This window comes from Protopterus annectens, chromosome 5.part0 (genome assembly GCF_019279795.1).
Source record: "Protopterus annectens isolate FY-2018-M chromosome 5.part0, PAN1.0, whole genome shotgun sequence".
In the NCBI taxonomy this organism is placed as follows: domain Eukaryota; kingdom Metazoa; phylum Chordata; order Ceratodontiformes; family Protopteridae; genus Protopterus; species Protopterus annectens.
In genome coordinates, this window is record NC_056735.1 from 1,067,117,056 (window position 1) to 1,067,136,701 (window position 19,646).

Below are 19,646 nucleotides of genomic sequence, written 5' to 3' on the forward strand. Positions count from 1 at the left end.
GCATACTCTAGCTTATTCATGCATAGCTTCCAGAGCCATGCTATTTTTAACTAAACTAGTGGTATGAGTAGTCTTCACAAACTGGTCAGAAGGAATAGGTAATTACTATTGTGATTCTCTGTGGTTCTTCTGTGCACTGCAGTCTAATGGGCATTATACAAAGTTGCTTTAACTGTGAAATTTCTTAATAGTTGATCAAAACTGTCAATATGCTATCTCCAAGTCAGAAACCTAATTTTTTTTCTACTGCTGTCCTTGCAATACTGTCACAAAACCAAATATCAAGTTCACACCCCTTTGGATGGACATATGCAAACATTTTGCCAGATTGCATTAGTCTGGGCTTTAAGATCAGTATTCTAATAATATGGTAAAGAATCATGGAATATTATCAAGGTCATGAGATAAAGGCTATTTTGGAAAATGCTTGCTGAAACCATTTGTTGTTAGCATATATTTTCAGCTTCTAAACAATGGGCAATCATTAAACAATCATAAACAGTCATAAACAATCATTATCCAAACCACATGCTTCCTTTAATTTCATCACTGTATGTCATTTTTTTTTATTAACAGCAAAATGCCTTTAAGGAGCAGATTAGCAAATATGATACTGTAGCTGATGGCATGGGGCAAAAATAAGTATTCTGAAATTCTTCTCTACAATTATTTAGGACTTCCACAGTAATGAATCTATTGACTTAAAATGCTTACAATGTACTGTTTTCAATTGTCATTTAACTCTTTTTATTCCTCTCTCATCTTCTTAGTTGCTAGGTCAATCCCTGTAAATCTCTATTTTTTACTCATGCCATTTTTTTACAAGGAAATTCAGTTTAAACCTTTAATCAATTTCTTGCACCAAAACTGCATTACATCCCATGTAAACTGATAAAACCTAAAGCAAACCTCATACTTTTTTAAGAAATGTATAAGCATTGACTAGTATTCTACATTATAAAAACTGCATAATAACTATATATGAATTTTCTAGAGTTTTGCAATAATATACAATTAATACATCATCATATTTTAAGTGTATAACTTAACTTTGCTTGCACTTTTTGTTGCTTCTGAATCTGGATCATGGTTGGAAAAGGTACTCTTATGCAGACCATCTACCTGGTTACCACATAGTAAAGGAATAATAAAATAAATAAAAATAAGCTGGCACTCACCTCCTTGTGGCATTATCAGTTTACATAATTAATACACATATTTAACATGTTATTAATATGCCTTAAACTTTGTAAACTATGACACAGATATAAAACTCTGACTTAAAATACATTTTTGCACCAAAAAAGGTATACTAGTCTATAATGATAAATCTGTGCAATGATACCACCACAATTCCTTGAGTGGTGTAAACAAATGAGTCTTGAACATCTACAGAACAAGCAGCATTAGAAACACTAAATTCAAAGTCCTGAACTTTGCCTGCAACATATATAGAACATGCTGGCCAGACCAATATGTGTCTCAAGGGGATCTATACACTATGGAATAAGCTGCCCATCTAATTGATGCAGAGTTCATCCCTGGCCCAATTCAAATGAAACCTTGATCACTGGATAGTAAGTTGCAAATTCAGAGCGCACTGCAGGAAAGTTGAAATACTAACTTTACTGGTGCATCTGGTACCACGGCTTACGCCTTCAAGGAATGTTTAATACACCAAGCAGCACATATTCCTTTGTAGGGGCAGATCTGACAGTGGAATATAGACCTTTTGTCAAGGCAACTGCTGCTAACAATTTCCTCAAGGCTGATAGCAGTCATGCTCCCCATTTATTATCATCTTTACCATATGGGGAATATTTATGGATAACAAATAATACCTCAGATAAATCGAGGATGGATGTGGAGTTTGAGAGGGTCAGGAATAAACTTCACAGTAGAGGGTATGATGAAGCTATTTTGAATACAGCTGAGAACAAAGTTATAAAAAGGTTGGGTTGGCTCACACTGTAGTAAGAAGGGGTTCATTGAGTAGTGAAACTGAAGCCCAGGAAATGAACAAAGGGGAAGACCAAAATAAAATGTTTTTTGTAAATAAGTTTTCACCCTTTTCAGAGACTTTGAAGAAGTTAGAAAATATTATCTGGCCTATTATTACCAATGATGGAAATCTCAGGAAACTATTTCCGGAAAAGGTTATTTCGCCTATATCAGATTTATGAATCTGAAGGAATTGATAGCTACAAGCAAGTTAGAAAGGGAACATGGGAGAAAGGGCAGTTTCCCTCGTGGTAAATGTAGAGTGTGTAATAAGATTTGGAACATCGATGGGGTCAGCATCAATGGTAAGTTATATAAGGCAAGGGATCAGTATAACTGTGAGTCATGGGGGGTGATTTATATTATAGGGTGTGGATGTCTTTCAGCACTGTGGTATATAGGGCAAACTAAAAGGGCAGTGAAAAAATGGATCATGGAACATTTAGGAACATTTAGGAGATATTAGGAGAGGTAGATTGGAAAGCCCTGTAGCAGAACATTTTATGAAATATCATTGTGGTTCAGATTCCAGTTTTTCTTATAGTGTGTTAGCCAAGCCCAAGTTTTGTCAGGGGGGTGAATTTGTGAAGAGATTGATGTGTTTAGAAACAAAATGCATCATTAATTTTGGTGCTTTAAACCCGGGGGGGGGTTAAATTAATTAATTTAAATGTGATTTAAAAGTGGTTTAAATATCATATTATTTCATCTGTTCTGTTATTTACATTATCTTACTATTTTTTATAAAAATATAATAAATAAATTCTTATCATAGACATGTCACCTACCTATATAAAGACTCAGAACAAGATGGTGTCTTAATGCCAAAATAGATTTTCTTCAGTTTGTAAAATCACCCTTTGAACAACATCTAAAGTTTTGGGTCACATTCACGTTGTCGAACATTTACAAGTTCGAACGTCATATCGTCGAAACCATATGTTCGAACTTGTAAATCTTCTAATGTTCAATAGAGATCTCCATAAGGGAAGCTTTCCCTTTCCTGCAATGTAGTGCAATCTCAGAGTTGGTATATTTAAGTAGCGGGGGTGTAGGGGATGCAGGAGGGCTTGCCCCCTGCTTACAACTTTCAGGTAGGTTTTTTTGTGTTTTTTTTTTATTACGTTTTCAACCTTTTAAAGTTCAAACATATGGTGTCAACCATATGGCGTTCGAACTTTTAAAAGTTCAACAACGTGATATAGACCCTAAAGTTTTCACTATATCTGTAAAACAGAAGGTGTCAAAACAGCATGAATGGAAACCTTGCTAAATTCATACATGTGTCTTTCATTTAGCCATTGTCATCTATTTCAATAATTTTTAGTACTTTTGTCTAAAGCCTTATTATACAGATAGTATTTTACAGTATAGTCATAATGTTGCAGTTGATGAGTTACAACCAAATATTTAGCATTGACAATAGGTTAGATTCATGAAAATTTCCATTCAATCTAGTATAAGGCTATGCAAAACAGTCTGGAGTGAGATTCATGAAAATTTCTATTCTGCCCAGCATACATTTGTACTAAACAATCTGGCCATGCATTGCACTGTAGCCACTATTGCACTATGAATAATGTATTGAACACTTGACTTCCATTCAGTGAGTTATATTAGCACAGCAAAACACCCAACTGCAGAGTAATGATAAACAATCTCATTACTGGGATACAGAATTATTCTACATCAACATAAAGTGTAAGCAAAATTAAATGAAATTTAATAAGGAGGGTATAAGCCACGTTGATGAAGTCTTGATGTTTCCAGTGTGTCAATACTGTGATCTCAGCAAATAGGATCCTCAGAAGTGCTACTTCTGCACACTCACGGGTCTGTATTAAATCAGTGAATGCTCAAAAAAGTGAATGCTGATTTATCGACCCCATGTAAGTGAAAGCCTACAATCCCTAACACTCTCAACAGCAATTTTTTCCCAGAGGAAAAAAAAAATCACTGTTCCACAAAAATAAATAAATAAATAAATAAAAACTTCAAAACATTACATAAAGTTGGAGGCTTCGGCCCCAGCACCCCTGATGTGGGGGGCTGTGCCCCATACACACCCCCTACTTAAATATACCAACTCCGAGATCACACTACAGTGACGAAAACAGCAAAGTAATGGAGGAGGCCAAGCGATTTCTTTCCCAGAGAAAGAAATTGCTTATATGCTGTTTCTTGCTTTCAGGTTCGATCAAGACACATTTGAAGGATTGCGTCTTTGATTATGTAATAGGAACCCACACTCACAATTCGTGCCTGTATCCATGCACAGTAGAACATGGTACTTTGCCTGCTGCCATGCTCCTGAATGCATATACCCATGCTGCCAGCTACATGTATGTCAGTCTCAGACATGCAGCTATGCATAGGGATGAATGGCTTCAGTGCATACACAGTCTTACATTGTTGATTCAAGTCAGCAAGGTGATAGCATCAGAATTGAAGACTTAGCTGGCTGGGTTTCACTGACTTACATAACTGAACAATAAATAAATAAATATTATTTGCCAGCAAAAAGTCACATACTGTAAACAGTGCTTGGCTGGACTTCTGAGTAGCCTAAAGGATTTGTGCAAGAAATAGCCTACTAGAAAGATGCAAGTCCAATCTCCTATCAAAAATACTCCAAGAATACAATGCACCTTTGTCATACTGTTTGAGTTTCTATTATATCTAAGCTGTTAAATTAATAATTCAAGGACAGAGCCCTATCTTCTTGTTCAGTCAGTATTAACAAAACTTATTTTAAAAACTTCAGTTCTACTTTTTACTTTTAAAACATTTGAAAGGTAACCTTCTAGGAAGCAAAATTAACTTCTTATTGTTTATCAGGCTCAGATACCAACTCACCAAAATTTCTAAATATCTACAATAATTTTATCATTAAATCAGTTCCACGTACAATAAATCTGCCTTTAAGCATTGACACTTATCTTCACATCTGGAAAGCATCTACAATAATTTCCCTATATTTACATCATACAACCATATTTACATCATACAACCATATTTATGTCCTTCCTGCACTCTCTGAAGTGCTTAACAGTATTTGTATAAACCACCTCACATTCCCTAAAGTTATTTAATGTTAACAGTGTGGCTTCAGAGAGGAGCTCACAAGATAATTACCACATTCTGTCTCATAACAATTTGCTTACTGAAATGAGTCATGGAAAACTAACTGGAAAAGTCTGGATAGATTTGACAAAAAAAGCTTTGTACAGCATTTCAGTCTACTATCACCCTTATCTTTCAGTGGATATGGTTATCTAAATCAACAATCCTTCAAATTAAGGGTACAGAGCTCTATATTCCATTGTCAACAAGTTATCTGTGTAATACTCTAGTAGTTTATCCTTGGTCCTCAACTTTTCACTGTTTTCATTAACACCATTGGGATTGCACTTCATAACATCCTTGCATCATTTTATGCTAGTAGTATGGTTATCTGGAAAGCTGTGTTATAACAGATTCACTACTACTTCATTTCCCTTGAAGACAACATCAAGTTTTAAGAAATCTGGGTTTAGCACAACTAAATGACTATCCCAACCCATTCAAATTTGGTCTGTTACATTACCATTGGAATGTACCTTGCATTCTGTCCAGCATTATAAATACATAGGGTTTCACCATGATTATCAGCCCACCTTTTCCTGATATCTTGGTTATGTTAGCACCAGCTTAAAAAGCAGCCTAACTAACAGCCAGAGAATTACAGGCCAAAGTGAGAACTCCCAGTTGTATTAATGGGGTTATCTATCAACTGCCATGTATTTCAAAGTTACATATGATACTTAAAATTATGGTTAGCACACCAGTTTTCAAAAAACACTATTAAACGGTAATTAAGTCTCTCAAACATACCATTGGAAGTGCAAGGCCGGCTATAAACTTAGGATAGCGACTAATTCAAAGGAGAAAGATATGGCTTTCTTCAGCTATATTTAGAAGCTTAGAAGTAACATACAATTCTTTTTTGAACGTATCTGTAATGATATCGCCTTCTCATAGCAAAAGGATATTGCAATTATTCTTTCAGGAAAATTCTTTTCCTGTTTCAGCCCACACAGTCTCTGATCTGTCACCTCCACATTCCCTATCTTACCTTTCTACCTAAAATCATTTTGGACAAACTCCTTCTGGCACTTTCCAAAATTGAAAATACCAGTTACATGGGTCCTGAAAATATCCCCAGTTATCTGCTGAGAACCACTAAGTCTCATCAAAACCCCTCCATTACTTCCTCAGTCTGGGTCTCTCCACTGGTTACATCCCTGATGTGTGGAGAACAACTACTGTGGTATCCATGCATAAAAATAGTGCCATACTCATCCTGGGAATTACTACTAATGTTTGCAAGACTATGGCATGTATTATAGCTGCACTAAGAAACTGTGATATATGTGACCTTATATCACTGGATCCATTACAGTCTGGCTTTGTAAAAGACAAATTGTACCCACTGAACTTGGGTGAGTTTGTTTGAAAAGGTTACTGAGGCCATTAGTAAAGCTCATTTGGTACAAACTGCCTACCTGAATATATCCAAGGCCTTTGAAACTATCCCTTTCTTACTTGGCTTATTGACAACCTTTCATAACTCAACATTAACCAATACATAGTTTACTGGAGGGATAAATGATTAACATACAAAACTGATACTGGTAAGATAAGAGGTATTTGTCCTAGACAGAAAAGCATCACAAAGGGTGTCCCACATGTCACTGACTTGGGCCCTCCTCCTCTCTGATATATATATATATATATATATATATATATATATATATATATATATATATACTTCTATGCCATAAAAGCTTATGTCAGCAGTTTATGGCTAGTCGGGTTTTTGGTGATTACAAACTGGGGCCAGTTATTAAATCACATTCTGATACTCATTCTCCAGCAAGAATTGGACCAGCATATGATTGTTCTGTTAAGTATGGGCCTAACTATAATCCTAAGAAACACAGCATAATTTATTTTTCTAAATCTAGTTTTGTTTCTGCTTACCATATAATACTCGATTTAAGTCTGACAGAGTGATCAGGATTTGGTGTGCCATTGTTGTAAAATGACTTTCCTTTGACCACCATGTCTCTGTGGTGGTTAGAACATTATTCTACCTTGAGCAACTTATCCATTTAGGTATCTCCTCAAGGTCCAAAGAAGTTATGTCTAACTTTATTCCTCGGTTATTAAGTGTATCATTGAATACAGAGTCCCTTTGGAATGTGCTTTGCTAAGCATCTACATCAACTTGAGAGACATCAATAATTCCTCACCAGTAAAAGTGCTGGTTCCAATACCCTTAGTTACTGTGATGGCTCTTAATCCATTGTTCCCTTTCCACAGTGTTATACAGACTCTTGAATAGTGATCTTCCATAGCCTGCTATGCCATTAATGACATGGCACTTTTTGAACTCTTTCACCAAAGCAAAAACACTGCTAATGCAGACATGTACTCTAGAAACCTAAAGCTGCAGTGCCACATCAGCATCACTAAATGGTGCAATAGTATCCTAATCCTTTATTTTTCCCGTATATAGAGCAGGTTGCCTTACATATAAAGCAGAGCACTTCCCTAACCTTTAAAGCCATTGACTGCATGGGTAATCTCAATTTCTACCTAGGATGTGTGAGGAAAATTTACTTAATGAGGACACTGTTAGTCTCTCATCAGTTCTGGATGATGTGTCTGAGCTTCTCAATGGTCCTCTTGCTGCATGCTTAATAAGAACTAATCTTTTCAAAAAACAAAACATGTTAACACTGACAGTGAGATAGACAGATTGTCTTCTATTTATTTTTATATAAAGTCCTTAATCTAAACAACAGCCACACCTTCTTTCCTTCCTCAAGAGTAACAGTCATCAGATGTGTGCAGCCATCATGTGCCAGTTCCATCACCTTTGAGTACTCGTGATAAAGCTTTAGAATGGCATTTAACTACTCTAAACATGAGGTATGGAACCATTTCCACCAAATCTGAGGTATCTACTCTCTTTCCTACAATCCCTTATATAAGCTGGACAGCCACATTATAGAGTCATTTGTATGCAGATTTGAGAACAAGTAAAAAGCAGCTTAAATTAAGTATGAAATACATCTGTCTGGTCATAAGAAATATACTTCTAAACAGAAAGCTATGCATCAATTTCCATGAAATGTTATTTCATTGTAACACTGTATATTGTATTATAGGTTTACTATCAGTTGATCAAATTACTCTTGAGTGAAACTCTCATGGTTGGACAATATGACTAAAACCACATTTCAATGAATTGTAAATGGTAGAAAAGCATAGAAGTGTATAGGTGATATGTGATGATATAATTTCTGATCATAAAAAATGCTAGGGAAGTGAGTTTAGAAGAGTATGTCTAGTGGCCCCATCATGTAGCATATGCAAATTGGTAGATGTCTATGTTTGTGTACCAGTGCTGAGTCACTGTGTAAGGTGTTTTATTTTTTAAACTGTTGTGCTACCGTGGAGTTAGTATATCTAATTAAGGGGGATGAATCTTCCCACTTGGGGGTACAGTGGTGCTTGTCTCCTGGAAAACATTGTTTTTATCCTGTGTATTGTTATGTAGGCTGTTTGTTGTTATTTGTAATTCAATCAAATAAGTTTTTGGTCTAATGGGCTTTCAGTCAAATTTGTTCAAACATATAAGTTTTATTCAAGTGTAATTCAGTCAAATGATAGCAAACCTGCAATGTAATATTGCACTATAATATTATACCTCCATTATGAAGCAAGGTTGTAGCTGAATCTTAGATTTTATTTTCCGTCTACCCAAATTTAAAAATAAATAATCTGTTATGGTATAATTCTTAGAAGTTCAGAATTCCATACCTGATTTGCATATTGCCAGATTGTCATGATGTGGTATACCTTAAATCCTATGCCATCTCCTGGTTGTATGCAGCTCAGTCAACACAGCTCAGTTAAATAAGGGGGACCAGATAATGAAGAACAAATAGCTAGGGTCATTGCTTATGTGACACAAAGGGATGACAAAGGGATGAGTAGCAGCCTAGGCACACTGGTATTGATAGGAAAAAGGAATGTTAAGTAATATTTCACCTGAGTCTCTGAGTAGGAATGTGTGGAAGAATTCTGGGAATATGCCCAATATTGCAATCACTGACAGAGACTAGGGATAGCTGTTAGAAATTTCAGATATTTAAGTAATATGGCAGATCTGTTGAGGAATATATCACCATGGAATTTGGGTAAGTGTCACTACAATATGGCTATAGAATGTACTTAGTGACATAGCCCAGTGTCCTGTTAAGGATATGAAGTAACCTACTAACTATCCATTCAGATACCATCCTTAGGAGGCAGCATTGATGATTCTCTGGTCTCCTTCCCTTGCATCTTTCAGCATCATTGGCTCAGCTGGCTGATCTGCAAGTTATAGTAGGGGTCAGTGTCCAGAGTTAGAAGGCGGAATGACTGAAACAGCAGGAGACATGAGGGGGCAGTAAAAACCACTGATAGCAGATGTCTCACCATGTCTGACAAAAAGGGAACACTACAAAGCACTGTCTGGCTCCATCCCTGTAAATCAAATGCTCAAACAAAGGACTGTAGAAGGTGTAGGGCAGGAAAGGAATGCTGGCTTCCTGTGTCCGCAGTGCTTAGCTGCCCATTAAAAAAATATAAATGTCAGCCACTGAAGTGTGAAGCAGTTTATTTTGTGAAAATAAAACAATTATAAAGGTGTAAGTCACCACAGAATCCCTTATACCACATTATACACCAGTCACCTGCCCCATCAGTAGTAAAACTACACAGTGTAATTATGTTTAAGATGTAATGCAAGATAGTTACTCGGGATCCCTATCCAGATTTCTTGAATAAATTGTTGCATTTTATAAACCAAATAGGCCAAACTGTGCCTGTTTCTCTTTTTAGTGGAAACAAGGGATGAAAAGCTACAGTTAGAAATATGCATATATTAATAGATTACATTACAGCTTATTTGTCTATTAGTTTAGATAAAAACTAATCATCATAATTCAAACAGTAGAAATACAGATGAGTTTTAAGAACAAGCTGTCAGAATATGAGCTACCCTGTTATTAAATCTCAAAGGTGCCAAGTCAGTAATTTACATTTGTCTTTGTTTTTCTTATTTATCTGCTTTATATTTCAACTTGGGTTTTCAGTTTTGCCTTTGTTTTGAATAAACTACTTTAACCTGTAAAACACTCTTACCATTACAAAGGCCACAGGTGTATATTTGCCATGTACTTGCTCTTCATATATTCCCCATAATGTGACATGCTGACAGATACTTAAATCAATGGCACAACTATAGTTTTAATGTCCCTGAAATTTTGATTCATGTACACCATTTTGTAATCAGAGATATTTTTCAAACTTCTACGGACTTAGTGAGTATAATTTTTAAGGTTTCAAATGAACACTGATCATTCACAATATCAAGTGTAGTATGATGTTAATAATTATTTGCAAATGATTTGATGATTCTTACGTATACTACATTTTGTTTACTTTATACTTTATTAATTATTATAATGTGTGCATGAAAATTTACTGTTACTCATAGAGCTTTTCCCCTCGGGCCTCTGCTGAAAAAGGACTTGTGTCCAGTCGGACTTTTCCAGTAAACAAATGTTAAATAAATAATAAAATAAATAAATACAATGTATTTCAACCCCAGAGCCTACAAAGGTTAATTAAGAGTTAACTTTAAATTGGGCCCTGTTGTTTATAACAAATTATTTAACCACTGATCTAATAAGGATTTTAATTTTAGCAAGTTGTTTGCACATCTAATATCTGTTGGTAAGGTGTTTCATAATCTGCCAGCCCTAAAATAAAAGAATGAGGACTTCAGTTTTAAATTGACACTCAGTAAATGAAGTAGTAAATTATTGTTTCTAGTATTTGATTTTTGGTTGATAAAACCATTACCCAACATAGCAGAAAACACTTCATCCTTAGTACACTTAATACACCAGAATTAGATCAATCTTTAACAATCCATAGGCTATTGAATGCAATGATATAGTTTCAAATCATAGTGGATGTGGTAAAAATTTGCATTCAACTATTTGGTAAATGTTCTTTGAATTTGCTCAAGATTAGACAACTGTGAAATCCACTGCACACAAAAAGAACCACAATATTCTATTATAGGTCAAATTCAAACAGAAATAACTTGACCATAACTATTCTTTCCTTGGAAGTAAAGATTTTAAAAGTGTTCTTTATTAAACCATAGCATTTCCTAATAACACTAGTCATAGGAGGTTCAAAGGAAAAAAGATGTCAACAACTACAACCCATTGCTTTAGTTAATTGAGAGGCAAATAGAGCTATCTAATGCATAAGGATAACTATAACTACTGGCACCAAAATTAATTTATTATCAAATTTCACACCCCTTGGTTGTACCCATGTAGTTAACTTACCTAAATAGTTTTGCAAACACTGATGGTCTACTATGTTTGTTATTATACCACCAAACTTTTTAAATCATCAGCATGTTTACTCAAATTTAGCTTAATGAATGGACAGTAACTGATAAGTAACCCAAATAAAAAGGGTCCAAAATCTGAGCCCTGGGGAGCACCACACTTAGAAACATATATTGCATATTTGCTGTTAATTTTAACTCTGTTTTTCTGACCTACTAACCAGTTTTAACCCATCTCATTATATAAGCATCCATGGTGGACCTACAGGAAATGTCACTAGAGGGAGAGAGTCAAATGATTTTGCCAGATCCAACTAGACCACTGTAGCTAAGCATTTGTCTAACATGTTTATTATATATTCATAAATGTTAACCATATTAGGTTGGCTAGATCTCCCAGGTATAAATCCATGTTGAAAAATATCACCAGAGAAACTAAACATAAGCTTGAAAGATAAACTTAATGCCCAATCAAAACACTTCTCCAGAATATATGTCAAAGTGATTGGTCTATGATTACCAGTAGTGTAATCAGAATGATTTTATATACAGGAATAGCAATTCTTTCCAAATTTACAGTACAAAGTCTTCAGTAATTTTTTTTTTTAAACAGATAAACCAAACAAGAATACAAGCAGTCACTTATACCTCCCATAAAATAACCATTCCACCCATCTGGTCCAGCCACTAAGTTCTTTTTAATAGTAACAAGATAATTGTATATATTCTTCCATTAAAGATGGAAAAATTCCCAATAAAACTGGCATGGAATAAAAATCAGTATAATTTATTAAAGATCTAGCAAAAACAAAATAATCAAATTAGTCAAAATCTCAGGGTCAGATATAATATTGCACACATATATTACTGGTTTATGCATTTAATATCACCCCTTGTCATCACATTTTATGGAAAGCTAATTTTTACTATATTTTGTCAGCTTTATTTTTTCTGTTAGTGAATGTTTTCAAGATGAAAAAATGTGCACAAGATAGATTCTTCAATAAAGCAACTCACATCTGAAGGTTTAATTCTGAGACAAAAATTAATCAAAGTTACAATGAAGCTTAATACACAAATGTACATGTATATGTTCAGGTGTAAAGAAAAAAGTTATTTGCTCATCCAGTCTTTCAGAAAGGTACATACATTTAAAAATAAGACATAAAGAATATCTTCAAAATAACTTGATAACTGAACCATTTGTTTGCATACCAAGTTGAAAATTTAATTTAAATGCATTTCTACATTAAAAGAAACTCTGGGATAAACAGGCATTTTATTGTTTGTAATATTTACACACTACTCATCTTTAACTCAAAATTAACTGTTTTAAATATTGGAAATCACATTTCCAAGTCGCAAAATGCGGATACTGAATGGCTGAAAATTCAGATTTATATATATTATGTCCAAAACTTCCATTTCTTGAACTATTCCCTTTTCTCTTATGTAAAACAAACTATGATTTGGTATATATAAGCTCAGGGGGCTTTCTCTGACACATGCAGGGGACAGCCCCCCTACAAAACCAATTTTAGAGAAGAAGAACAATGTTTGATTATACTTTTTGGTGTTTTTTTCAGTCTCGATGCAGTAGGCAATGTGAGTCTAAAGATTTCAATATGGAGCATTAGTCAAATGTTGGATGATCTAGTATAGCATATTCACAATACAAAACCCCTTGTCTTCCATACTCAGAGTTGCAAAGTAAGAAAAACATACCACAACTGCCAAAATGATCTAAGACTAAAACAAATCACAAATCACAACAAAAAACACAAAGTTTGTTTTCGGGATGGGGACTATGATGTACACCCACTGCACTACTTACTTATATATACCAACTCTATGCACATACAACCACAGGGACACCATAAACTGTACTGTTTTATAAATGAAACCCTTAGGCGGGGATTTGATAAACATTGTGTAGGAATACTGTAAGTCCTATACGGAGGGTACCCTGTGTGTGTGTGTGTGTGCGTGTGTGTGTGTGTGTGTGTGTGTGTGTGTGTGTGTGTGTGTGTGTGTGCGTGCATGTGTGCGTGTGTGTGCGTGTGTGTGTGTGTGTGTGTGTGTGTGTGTGTGTGTGTGTGTGTGTGTGTGTGTGTGTGTGTGTGCATGTGTGTGTGTTTGCATGGCATGGCATGGCACTTAGCAATAGACATATGCCAGACATCTAAAAATAGAAATGAGATACTTTTGATTTTAACTTCAAAGGTCATGTTTAAGCATAGATGAGCATGTTTGCATGGTGTGGCATGGTGCTCAGCAGTGCTTAAACATAGCTGAGAGCTATATAGAAATGTATAACAGTAGTCATCATATCCATGTAGCTGAATGGATAGAGTCATGGCCCTGTGTGCAGTAGGTGTACGGTTTGAATACACAAACAGGCTATTCAGCTTTTACATCTCATAACACAGTTTTATAAATTAATTTATTTTTTTAATTGATGTATGTATTGACATATGTTAACCCAGTCCAGCTGGGTCAAAAGCCCATTATCAGTGGAGACCTGAAGAGAAAAGATCCAGTTACACACAAGTTTACAATACTTAAAATACACACTCCAAGATAAAGAAATTAAAATACATAAGGTCAGGAAATCATAGAAGTGCAATACATACATATAATAATAAAGTACTAGTAATTAACAAATAATTAAATTTTAGTTCATTTTTTTTTAAATCTGGTTTGCCCTAAGCTAAGCTCTGCTAAGCACTGTTAAGCCAAGCCAAACTGTGCTTAAACAGAATCCATTTTAGCACTGCTTAGCAACATGCAGCTCCACTTACCTGGTCTGGGCACTGCTAATCAAACCCTGTTTAAGCAGACTTCAGCTCAGCTAAGCTGGTTTGCACATTGCTAAGCATTGCTAAGCACTGCCAGTTTAAGAACTGCACAGCTGAGCTCAGCAGGGTTGCTCAGTGCTAAGCGAAATGTCGTATTTTGAAAAATCACCCAGTGGTGACAAAGGGTGGGAAAAACAGCCTTATTTAAGTGCAGCAGGCAGGAATACATCCAGTATTTGTTAGAGTTTGATCTTGGCAGAGACTATGGCAGGAGTTGGAGAGGATGAGTGCTTCTGGGCACAGAGGTGGGACATTCAGGAGTCCAGGGTTATTATTGGACCCCTAGTAAAAAAATGACATCCAGCTGCAGGGCCAGTACCATGGGTCAGAATACAAATCGAAGGCCTGGGACTGGCTGGTATATGACCTCACCTGTGCAACTGGTATCCCCCGAACAGGTGAGCAGGTGCATCACCATTTTGTTAACCTGAAGCATAAAAAGTAGGACTTCTTGGTCACTTGGATCCAGGATGCCTGGGATGACAATGTCCCACAAGTTTGTAAGTATTGTTTACATTGTTTTACCAATAATTAATCTTCATGTGTGATAGACAGGTATGCATAATGGTGCGTTTCTCTCCCCACAACTGCAGAAGTGAGAAGAGAGATAGTAGTACCTGGGAGTAAGTATATTCTGTTTTGAGTGTACTGAAATGAATGTGGTCATAGACCTGGATTGATATAAGTGAGCAATGCCAGGTATAGTTCAATATAGATGAAAGCATGAAACCTGATAATGTTTAGGAAAGAAAGTTACTACTGCATTAAAAATATTAATGAACTAAAAGTTTATATTGCATTAATAATGTTAATGTAATAAAGTAAAATAGCATTCATAATGTTAAGGGCATAAATTCAACTGCATTCATAATTTTAAGGAAATAAAGTTCAACTGCATTTAGAATTGTTAAGGAAATAAAGTTACTACTGTATACATTGTAGAATAACAGCGGTCTTGCAACACCTGTATTATTTAAAGTGTTCATCAATAAAGAATGTTAGATGTATAGCAATCACTGTTTCATGTCACCTTTAATAAAGCTGTGTTGCGCAAAATGTGTGTATTTTGGGCTGCTGGTCAAAAATTACATATTGCAAATGCTGTGAAGTAAACACAGGAATAATATCATGGAGTGACTGAAGGTTAGCTGATAAAGAACTGTTCTGCTCAAATGTAAATGTGGAGCTGTACTACAAGATATAATGCATTATGATATTTGTTCTGCACTAAGATCTGAACCTAGAACAGTAATGGTTAAGATATAATAGTGTGTTTATCTCAGGAGTGTCTTGTGTTAATCACTGCATTTTAGCTGTATGCATTCTTAGTTACGCTGCTGCAGGCAAGCATGAAACTGTAATAGCTGTAGACTAAAATATACCATCTGCAACTGTGTATGGGTCAGGTAGGCAACTGCAAATATACCATCTGCAACTGTGTATGGGTCAGGTAGGCAACCCAGCCTGTACACATCACATATATTCAAACCCACTAGGGGTTAAATGTGTACACCTGCATTCCATGTATTAATACACAGTTCACCTACTATCTCTGTCATGCCTGGGTAGAGGGATGGTCTTGTAGCCTATCTGTGTATGGTAGATATTTTAGGCCCTGGTATTACCTGGTGAGGAACCTCTGTGGTCTCCCCAGCTGCTGCATGTGCTTTGCAAAGTACATGATGAAAGGTGCATTATACTCAATAACTGACCTTATTAGGGAGGAATACAGGGATGTTATGACCCACATGTCCCTGGATGAGATACTCTTATGTATGAAGTGGGCCATGTAGAAAGCTTTCCTTACAAAGAAAGCAACATGGTGGTCACATGTCATGGTCCCATCCTGTGTACCCAAATCCCTCACGACTGACTGTGTGCTTAGTACATTGTTAGTAATGTGATAATTTGTGGAGATGTCACTATTCCCAAAGGGAATGATGCTACATTTTGTGGTATGCAGCCTGAGGACATGATTCTGGCACCACTCATGTGTCTGCATGATACTCTCTTGGTGGATGTCCACATCACTAGGGGATTTGGTGACAGCACCCAGCATCCAGTCTTGTGCAAACATGGTCAGCCATAGCACACTAGTTGTGCCCTGCACCTCTGAACAGTAAATTACACATAACAGAGGCCCCAAGAAAGAACATTGTGTTACACCACTAGTTATGGGTCTGCTGTTTGAGGTGGCTTCCTCTATATTGAGTAGATGGGTGCTGTCAGTGTGCCAGTGTGCTACCCATCTAGTAGCATATGGATTGATGTCTAGTTGAGAGCATACATCTATTATGGCCAAGTGGGGAATACTGTGAAAGTCTTTGGCAAGGTCAAGATGGGCAGTGTGAACTGTCTCCCCCTCATCCATGGCTTGGTGACTGTGTCAAACAAGTCAACCAAATGTAACAGACATGATCTCCCCTTGACAAAGCCAAATTGTGTGTGATTGAGAGTGTGTGGAGGTCACCAATGTCCTTGTTAATGAGGTTCATTATAATCTGTTTCATGGCCTTGCAGATCAGGCTAGTTAGGCTGATGGGTCTATAATGTGCCAGATTGGTGGAAGTTCCACCTTAGTGTAAAGGGATGACCAGTGGGTTTCTGCCACTCAGCTGGGACAAAGGCAGTATTCAGTCTTTGGTTGAATGCAGTGCCTAATGGTGCTGCAGGTTCATGCTTGAGGTCATGTAGGATGCATGCTGTGATGTCAGTGGGTCCCATGGAGGCTGTATTCCATGACTTTGAGATGCCAGTGATGACCTGTTCCTTAGATATGAAGGGAAGGGGGCAGGTATTGGGGATGTCCTGATGTAGTGACGGGGGGCAGGGGGTGAAGCTTTCACTGACTATGTCAGGCAGCATGTTTGGTATATCTACAGCACTTGTATATCTGGTATCCCTGCCCACTATATCTGAACAGGTCTGGGTGCTTCCTTTGAGGTTGCAGACATATATGAAGAAGGAGATATGATTGTCTGTAGTGGATGTTGCCAATGTGGGCTCAGAGTTTGCTTTGCAGGATGTCGGTAGTGATCTTATTTGCTTGTACAGACTAAGGAGACACTGCTTCACATTGGGCACCTGCTCCTTCTTGGTCTTGGACAGCAATATTTCACCCCTGTTATAGAAGGTATTTATTGCAGGTGTCCACCACACAGGTTTACTTATCCTTGCAGAGGATGATGTAGTCCTGTCAGGTATACCTGACTCAATGCATCTATACAATGCACGTATAGTGCTTTGGTGTATTTGTGGATATTGCTTCCAGTTCTTACAGAGGGGGTGGGGTCTGTGAAGCTGTTTATGCCATCATTCAGATGGCTGCAATCAACTTTGGAGATGTTTGCATGTCTGACCCTAGCTAGATGGCTATTGTGGGAGATGGTGACTGCAAACATGATCACCTTATGGTTGGGGTTACCATGGAGGATGATACTGTAGGGATGCCGCAGTGGTTACCCATGTTGTCTATTATCAACTCCCAGAGATCTTCACCTCATGTGTGGGTATCAACTAGCAAATACAAGGTATTGTCATTACCAAATTCCATGAATCTCTGGGCATTTGTGTGCTGGCATGAGTTGTTCTTCCAATGTATGTTTGGGTACTTAGAGTCACCCAAGATCAGAGTACAGAGTTGAATTCTGATAGAGTTGAACATGTCCATATAGGCAGAATGGGTTTCCTGGTCAATTGTGGGGGCTGATAGCTAGCTACAATTTGAATAGGGGTCTTGGCAATGGTTAACTGCACCTGGAGTGTCTCCTGTGCATCTTACTGTTTGACCATCCTGGAGGTGTGTATGTCATTCATATATAGTGAAACTCCATGTCCCTTGGCTTTACTGCCCACATATTGTGGTCTGATTGTATGATAGGATGGGTGACAATGTAAGACTAGGGTTCTCCCTGCAGCTTTGAACCATGTGTCTGTTAATGCACAGATGTCAGTATTCTCCAGGGTTGACACTGCTTGCAATGGGTGCAGATTCATGTTCAGATTCCTAGTGTTTAGCAGCATGGCCATCAATTTGTGATTTGTTAACAGTTTCATGTTGTTAGTGTTAATGTCAATGCTTTTCCTAATAAAGGCACTATGGTGATGTCAGGAACTATGGCCAGAAGCCTGAAGGCCAGGTAAGACAGATGGAGGCCATCTCTGGCAAAGCATCATGGTCTGTTGATCATACCATCTCAGGCTGTCAGGTACTGGATCCCCCTGGAATGGCACCCTAAACCAAGCCAATTGTTAAGGTAAATCATGTCCTGATTGTATTGCAGCATCATTCAGGGTGACAACAGACTGTTAATTAAGGCTAGAGACATACCTGCCTGAGACACATACTCAACAGGCTCAGTCATGTGTCACGTCATAAACTCCAGGGAGGTACATTTCGGGTCAGGCATGCCAACATGTGCCATGACAGACTCATAACAGTAACTGGTTTTGAGAGATAGCAGTGCGTATGTGGTATGGCAGATTCTGACACCTGACTTGCAAGTAATGGTGGCATTCTCTAACACAGCATAGTGAGATGCACATCTGTCTGTCTCATAGTGGAGTCTGCTATGACTAATATGTTTGATTTATGTTGACACTTTTGTGTCTGTGGGACACAGGTGTGTGGCTATGCATGGTATGTGGTGTGCAGGGCTGTGGATTTCACTTGTATTTCTGCCTTAGAGGCCTCCTTTGTTTGTGGATGTTTATGTTTATGACTGCCCCATATGTGGGTCTGTGTTGTGTATGTGTGGGTGGTGTGTGAGGTGTACTGATTGTGTTGACAGCCTTCACAGTGCCAGATATGTGGGCTTGAGAGGGACTGAGCATGCACTGTAGGTTCCTAATCTCATTGCATCTCTCACAAATTGTGTTCCTTGATGGTGTTTGTAGAAGTTTGTCCATGTACATAAGGCAGTTGCTACACTGTGTCAGGATGCCCATATCAATCAGACTGGCAGGGGAAACTGTAGGACATTGTCTAACCATATTTGTCAGAATCTGAGGGGAGGAAGTCCTGGGAGACCAAAGGCATGGCCCTACAGTCTAAATGTTTAACAGAAATGTAGGAGGCTTAAACTACAGCATACAATGTAGACAGGCTATAAACAAGCAGTCATAGGTGCAACAGAAAAGATGCAGTTGAACACCTTAGAGAATATGCAGCAAGTACCAGGAAACAGCAGGATGAGGAAATGCATGCTGTATTGCCACTATGTTGCTGATAGCCACATACATACTGTGGTAAGAGATGATGGGGTATGATGTGGGAGTTAGTGGAGGATAGTGCTGGCAAATGTGGATGTGCAGGGTGT